Source organism: Montipora capricornis, chromosome 1 (assembly GCF_036669925.1).
Source record: "Montipora capricornis isolate CH-2021 chromosome 1, ASM3666992v2, whole genome shotgun sequence".
NCBI lineage: Eukaryota > Metazoa > Cnidaria > Anthozoa > Scleractinia > Acroporidae > Montipora > Montipora capricornis.
In genome coordinates, this window is record NC_090883.1 from 32141337 (window position 1) to 32148617 (window position 7281).

The following is a 7281-nucleotide window of genomic DNA, read 5'->3' on the forward strand; positions in this document are numbered from 1 at the left end:
ACAATCGGTTATATGGCTATGATAGCTAAAGGAAGTCATTTTGTTTAGTTCTATTAAAACGTGTTTGGAACTCAGAGATGAATAAGTGCATTAAGAAACAATGAAACTAGTTTGAAAAAATCGATTTTTTTTAAAACTTGGGGATGCAATTTGAGTCTAGAATGGAGAAACGTCTGTAAAAGGTTCAGAGTCGTTTTTATCGGGGAGATTTAATCACCCGTACGGGAAACCGGGAGATTCGTTCCGTATCCGGGACAGTTAGCTTGTATGAATTATTACTAGTAGAATCGCTTACAAATTTGAGATATACTGGGCGCAGCCGTCTTAAATAATTCAGTTGTGTCGTTAATAACACTTATTAGTAACATTAATTGTCACAATTATTCAAGATGGTGGCGCCCGGGTAATTTGAAGCAAAAAAATAGCGATTATAAAATTCATTTATTTCCAGTGCAAACGCTTTTTTGCGGGAAAAAAAAAATATATATGATGGTAAACAAAAGTACCTGTGATTTAAAGTAATTTCTTGGTAAGAGTGGAGGACAAAATAACGTTTGATAACTTGGTAATATTACAGGAAATTTGTTTAGAGGAAAACTTCTTTTGGTACAATTGTTCAGGTGATTATGTTCTCGCATTCTAACTTTTCAACACTGGGCGATGTGATCATAGTGTGGGTGCTAATTGAAAAGGGTACCTCACCAGGAAAAGATAAACACCATTAAACGATAATACAGTTTCATAAGGGTGTAGTTCTAAGGGACACTTGCTATAATAGGAGGAAGGATTTAAAGTCCAATTCACTTGTAAAAACCCACACGTTAAACTAAGTGCAACAACGATTCGACTACAGTCGCTCAACTGGGCGAAAGCATGAAAGCATGAAAGCCAAGCTCACCCAGATGACACACTGTCCAAGTCCTTCTTCTTCCCGTTGTTGAGGCTTTCGCTCTAAAGTCTCAAACGTTTTAAAGCCAAAATCATTTAGTATTGTGCGTTGTAGAGTCTTTATTTTTTATTATTTTACAAAACAGAGACTAAAACAAATATAATACTTTAAAATAAATATTGAAATAAATAAATAAATATTGTAAAAAGTATTGACAGGAAAAACTAGAACAAGGCAAACAAATGTACAAGGTCGAGCCATTGGAGGAAACATAAAAGAGCGATAGAGTCCATACTGGGCGAACCACCACAAATAAACAAAATGCTATAAATCTACTAATGAAACTTGAGGTAAATAAAATCAAACAGCTAAATAAAGGCAAACTTCTGAGTAGTTACATGAGTTCGCCATTAACCTTGGAATTTCCTGATTTTTCGTTTAAATGAAATAAGGTTGCTGCTGGAACGAACATTGAAAGGTAAACTATTCCGCCAAAGTTCCACCACTTGTATTGAAATATGAAAATTTAAAATTGGACGCCTTTGCAAATTTTTTCCTTAGTTCAAACAGTGATAACCTTTTAAGAATGTGATGATCACTAATAATTAGTAATTTCCAAGTTCAGATAACCATTTAAACCTTGTATAAAAAGTAACATCAGCCATAAAGCGTCGTTGTTGAAGAGATCTCAAATTAGTTGCTTATGCGAATTAGCTCTCACGAAACCGTCGTTAACTACTTGCAGGGTTCGTGGTCGGGCAAAACACCTGCAAGTAAACCCACTAAAAAGAGACTATCTCTGCAAGCGCATTTGGACAAACGACTGGTCATGGGATCACGCTTAATACGAAGAAAGGAAACATCACAAGACGACAATGAGGAAGAATTAAGACCAACAAGACAAAAAGATGAAGTACGAGGAAAACACGAACAGCGAAATAACGATACCCCAGCTCGTAGCTGTCAGAGAAGTTAGTCTCAATGCAACATCGAGTAAAAGGCGCAGAGCGGCCAAAGATGCAAACAACAAGTACAAGAGGTCGTGGACGCAGATGGGGAAGGGGAACCAACTGCCGAGGACATTTCCTACAGAACGCAAATATTGTTAAGGAGATAAAAGAGAAGTGCGTAAAATCCACGCGTTAATCGTAGAAAAAGAGACTATTTCCTTGTCGAAGATCTCCCGAGATATGAAAGCTTTCTTTGCCGCAAACTAAGCCGAGTAGTTACAGTTAAAGGCGAAACACCCCTCGGAGTGAAATGAACAGCGAGAACTATCCATATCCGACAACAACAACTAAGGTAACCTATCCATTTTGAGAGGAGTAGTTCTATTAATTTCGCGCAAGACAAAGAATAATAAAAAATAGCAGCGGTGACAAACATTAAAGTATAAACAAGCGCACTGTTTGAAATTATTTACATGACGTTTCCAATGCTTCGATATACATCCTCAGAAGTGACCGTTTACTACGAATTTAAACTTTTTAATATGTAACCTATTAGGTAACTACTTATTAACAATAATTGATTAATGAATTAACAATTAGTTAACAGTCACTTGTGAGGATGTATGTCAAAGGATACGAACGCCAAATAAGTAATTTCAAACAATGCGCTTGCATGTTTTTGTCACGCCGTTTGATGCATAGTTCTGGTTTCGATAAAGACGGCAATCAATAATGCCGTGCAAGCAAAGTCACGATTCCCCTCCCCTTCTATCTGCAACCTCGTTCCCAGGGCTTCTCCCTCATTTGGGGGCAGGGCTTTTTTTACTGCCCTGCTCCCTTCTGAGGGAGAAGCCCTGGAAACGAGGCTGCCCCCCTTAAAAATTCTTATAATTATTATAATTAACATAATTAGTATAATTATAATTCAAATTATTATAATAAGTATAATTATTTTAATAATTATTATTATTATTATTGTTATTAGAAACATAGTATTAGGTTAGTTTCAGGCGCAGACAATTTTTTTTAGATTAAACTAGACCCTCCGTGATAGTACACTGGGTTGCCTGTGGTTCGTGCACCATCCCAGGCAACTTTTTTTCAAGTTGGGGGGTCATTAAGACCATTTAATTAAGGGGTCACCCAGAAGTCATACCAGCAGAGGCCCTTTGGCTCCCATGTCCTCACATGTTCGTACGACTAAAAAGATCCTTTTCTGAGGTAAAAAGCTGGCTACCGGCCTATCATTTGTCAAAAAGAAGAAATTCCTGTCCTCTTTGGAAAAAATAGACAGGCATTGCTTACGCGTGGTAGTGAAGCAACACAGCGATTTATTCCATATAGAATGTCAACTGAGCTGTGTGTTGTCTTCCAGGAGATTCAAGTTATCCTTGCGTAATATGTAGCTCTAACAGTACACGATATTGTTTTGGTATTGTCTATCATTGTAGTGCCATGGTAGAAGTCTTGGGTAAATAGCCTGAGAAGACATGTGGTTACTAGCAAAGTATTGAACCCAGAAAGATTGAAGAAAATAAATGGGAAGTGACAAACATTGGCTTTTGGGCTGACATGTTGATAATTGATTTTTGCTACGTTCAATTTTGGCTGCAGAAATAAATCGCAAAATCGAAAGTGACATGGCCGGGATTCAGCGGGCGCCATGATTAAGTTACCGCGGCATGTTTACTCCCCAAACAGTGAAGCGTCCGCGTCAAATGATGGCAAGATACCCGGTTTTCGTAAGTTTCTTTTTCTGTCAAGTGTTATAAAGTTTGACAATAAATGAGAGAAGTCAAAACAAAGATCACAATCGCCCAAACCCTTTAGGTTGACCATTGTTTCTGCTAAGTCAAAAATTTACTCTGCAAGACGAGGTTATTTATCACCAGGTAATTCGGTCATTTTGGAAATAGCAGCTACTTTATTATTCATCGGCGTCACAATTTTTTTGCTGATTTTTGCAGCTCAGTTTGTTGAAACTCAAGCATGCTTGCAACAGACCTGCTTATTTTCGTGAACCTTTCCTGCTGACAGAGCAATACTAAAAATGTCCTCCCGTATCACATTTCAACCTTGAGCTCGAAAATTCAATACACATTACGATATTATAATTCACAAAGGCAGAAAATATCACAGAATCCTTTTCCAGTGAAACATTTTATTGAAACAAGCAACATAAAAGATGCACTAAAACGCCATTTGCATTGGAATGACTTTCGAGGCCATTGCTGGTTAACGAGAATAACAAACTCACGAGGCAGAATGTATATTTATATTTAATTAAGTTAGCACAACAGAAAGACACTAACCTCATTTTGACACGAAAATGCTTTACTATTGCCATAAAAACTATCCAGTTAAGCTTGCATATTATAAAACATGATGAATTCATAAAAGCCACCTTTTCCAGCGAACAATTTTTTGAAACAAACAACATATTTGCTATTAGAGGCAAAAACCCCTTCCTATTTCATTGCGTGCGTGAAGAGAAAAAAACTCAGTTGTGTCAAATATTTGCAATATTACACCAAATTAAAAGTTCAGGATCAAACCGTTTCCATGAAGAACCTTTTCCTTGAATAATAAAGCACAAAATAGACGACAAGCTTTCTTTCAAATAATTCTTGACTGTCACATTTCCAATTATGTTTTTACTGAAGACTGTGCAGAGTTGATCACAGATCCACTTAAGGTGTTCGATTTGTTCTGTCTTTGTTGAACCCATAAGTTACCAGAGAATTTTCCATTTGGTTTCAGTGTTCTACATAACAGCACACTTGGTAAAATTAGAAATGCACCTCACTTTGATTTCAGCTCGACAGGCGACAGATTGTTGTCGAAGTCCATTACTCGTCGCTTGTAAGATTCCACCGCCTGTCTTGTTCAGTATCCAATTGACTTGCCATTATTGAACTTCATAAGGGTATATTTTGTTCAAAGATCCATTAAAACGCCATTCGTGTTACATGACTTTCGACGCCATTGCCGGTTAAGTTTATCATTCTACTGTGTCACCAGAGAAATCTACGCATTTCAACTACCCTCTTGATCCTAAGAAAATACGAGCAGAAGGCTCTATGCACAAAGATACCACTTAGCAGGGGAGTGACAGGCAAGACTTTTACCGACACGGAAAAAAAAGGAATACCGAACAAATGCCACCCAATTTCCAACTGGGATTGCCCTACGGCAACCCAGTAAAAATACAAAATGTACATAAATAATTAAAATAAAAACTTAAATATGAAATATATCATTTATTGCAGTTAAAAGGTGTTCCGATATCGATGTGTGTACAGTGCAGGGACGAGTTGACTGTGGTTGGAGGAAGTGCTGTTGGAGAGAGAATTTAGCAACAATTAGTTAACAGTCACTTCTGAGGATGTGTGTCGAAGCATACAAACGCCAAGTAAGTAATTTCAAGCAATGCGCTTGTTTGTTTGTCACGCTGTTTGCGTCTTAATTTGGATGCATAGTTCTGGTTTCGATAAAGACGGCAATCAATAATGCCGTGCAAGCATATATAGTCACGATTCCCCTCCCCCTCTATCTGCAACCTCGTTCCCAGGGCTTCTCCCTCATGTGGGGGAGGGGCGTTTTTTTATTGCCCCGCCCCCACATGAGGGAGAAGCCCTGGGAACGAGGTTGCAGATAGAGGGGGAGGGGAGGCGTGACTATGCTTGCACGGCTTTCCGAGGGACTGAGGCTGTGTGGGAGATTGAATGATCATTCAACCCCAGCCCCAGTCCCTCGGAGTGCCTGCTCGCAGGCTTATTGATAATTTGCTGTCTTTATCGAAACCAGAACTATGCATCCAAATTAAGACGCAAACGGCGTGACAAACATTCAAGTGCATTAATTAGCATAAATATTATACTTACTTTAATGATTATTATATCAATTATTTTTATTAGAAACAGTATCAGGTGTTCCGATGTGCGTACAGTGCAGGGACGAGTTGCCTGTGGTTGGAGGAAGTGCTGCTGAACCCTGCTAAACCAGTGAAACTACATCATGGGAACTCACAGTTAATATGAGCAACTCTTTGTCAGCTTTTTAACTTGTGCGGCCAAGCAGAAGTGAATTACTTGGTTCATCTCTTTTTGCTGTCAACATGTTCATGGCAGGATCATTGACTCAACGGTAAGAATTTTCAAATGGGTTATACGTCAAGTTTAGCTTTTAACTTACTATTGTTCTGTTAATTAAAGGAGAAAAGTTTAAACTTCAGAAGAATTCACTTTTTTTCGTTTGGAGCTGACCATGTTTAATTTTGGAGTCTGCTTTTTGAAAACCTCAAGGTTAACTTAACCTTGTTATTGGGATTTTGATGTCGCCTTGTCTCTTCCCACTCTGAAATAAGAACATGTAGAAAAATCATAAGGAAGAGGGAAAAGCCTTTTTTTCCCCATCTGGATATAGTATTTTCGACTCAGTGTAGAGGAGATATCGTTAACATCACCTATTGTCATTGCTTAACCAGTGACGCAAGGTCATAGGACTAAAATTTACATGAGCAACTCTCTACGAGCTTTTTGACTTATGCAGACGAGCAGAACTGGCAGCATCAAGGCAGCAGTGAAGTACTTGGTTCATCTCTTGTTGCAGTAAACGCGTTCATGGCAGGATTGACTCGAAATTAATTTAAGCCATGGGAAAAACTGTTTTAATGAGTGTTTGCATCAGGAAAACGAATTATTAGAATCACTTACAACTTTACTGGGCGCAGCCGTCTTAAATAATTCAGTTGTGTCGTTAATAACACAAGGTGATTCCTTAGTAGTAGAAGATGTTGTAAGATTTTTCCTTAAACTTTTCTTGATTATTCCCTACATTATGGTGACTCGAAATGTGCAATTAAATAAATAGGTCACCGAGCTCGTTCGCGAGATATAACTTCCTCAAGTTACTCATTTAATCATTTCGACTTCATCTATCAAGGACAAGTTTGTTCTGTCGGTTCAGGCTACGTTTTGCAGAACAGGAAGCACAGCTTTGACGTAGTTCTTTAAATAACAAAACAGATGAATTGTATTGCTCAAAAGGAATAATTTAACGTTTGTTTTGTGTGCACAGGCACACGTCTTGAAAAGGCACTGACTACAAATATTCTTCGGGTGCGTGATCTAGAGGAGACAATTGTGTCCATGAGTGATGGCTTTCCTGTAACTTTTTTGACGTAAATTTTTTAACATTTTTACAGCACTAAGGTGATGAGTAACAGAATAAAATTATGCCAAAAAAAAGATAGGTCACCAACCTCGTTTAGGAAAGCAGACCAAGCTTGACCCCTCGACAACACTTCTCCCCGATAGCAAGGTTTCACTTTCACTGTTGGACTGAAATGTTCTTTAGCATCATCAAAGCTATCACTCCACTTTTTGTTTTGCGAGAGTCTAAAAGGTTTCTTGTTTTGCTCTTTACTGCTGTGCTCTGAAA

The 7281-nt window shown here is 38.2% G+C and overlaps 1 long non-coding RNA gene across 4 annotated transcripts in view; it reads left to right on the top strand.

The window, feature by feature from the left end:
• The window catches only part of LOC138053007 (uncharacterized), a 13286-nt gene extending 6011 nt beyond the window's left edge, over positions 1-7275 (top strand). For 2 of the 4 annotated variants that reach the window (XR_011133191.1, XR_011133193.1), the window contains 3 exons: positions 1635-2191; positions 5109-5251; positions 5757-7275. This is a non-coding gene — a long non-coding RNA (uncharacterized lncRNA). Of the gene's footprint in view, positions 1-1634; positions 2192-3453; positions 3582-5108; positions 5252-5756 lie in introns of all 4 variants that reach the window. The other 2 variants (XR_011133192.1, XR_011133194.1) reach the window with 2 other exon arrangements.
• Positions 7276-7281: the final 6 nt, after the last annotated feature.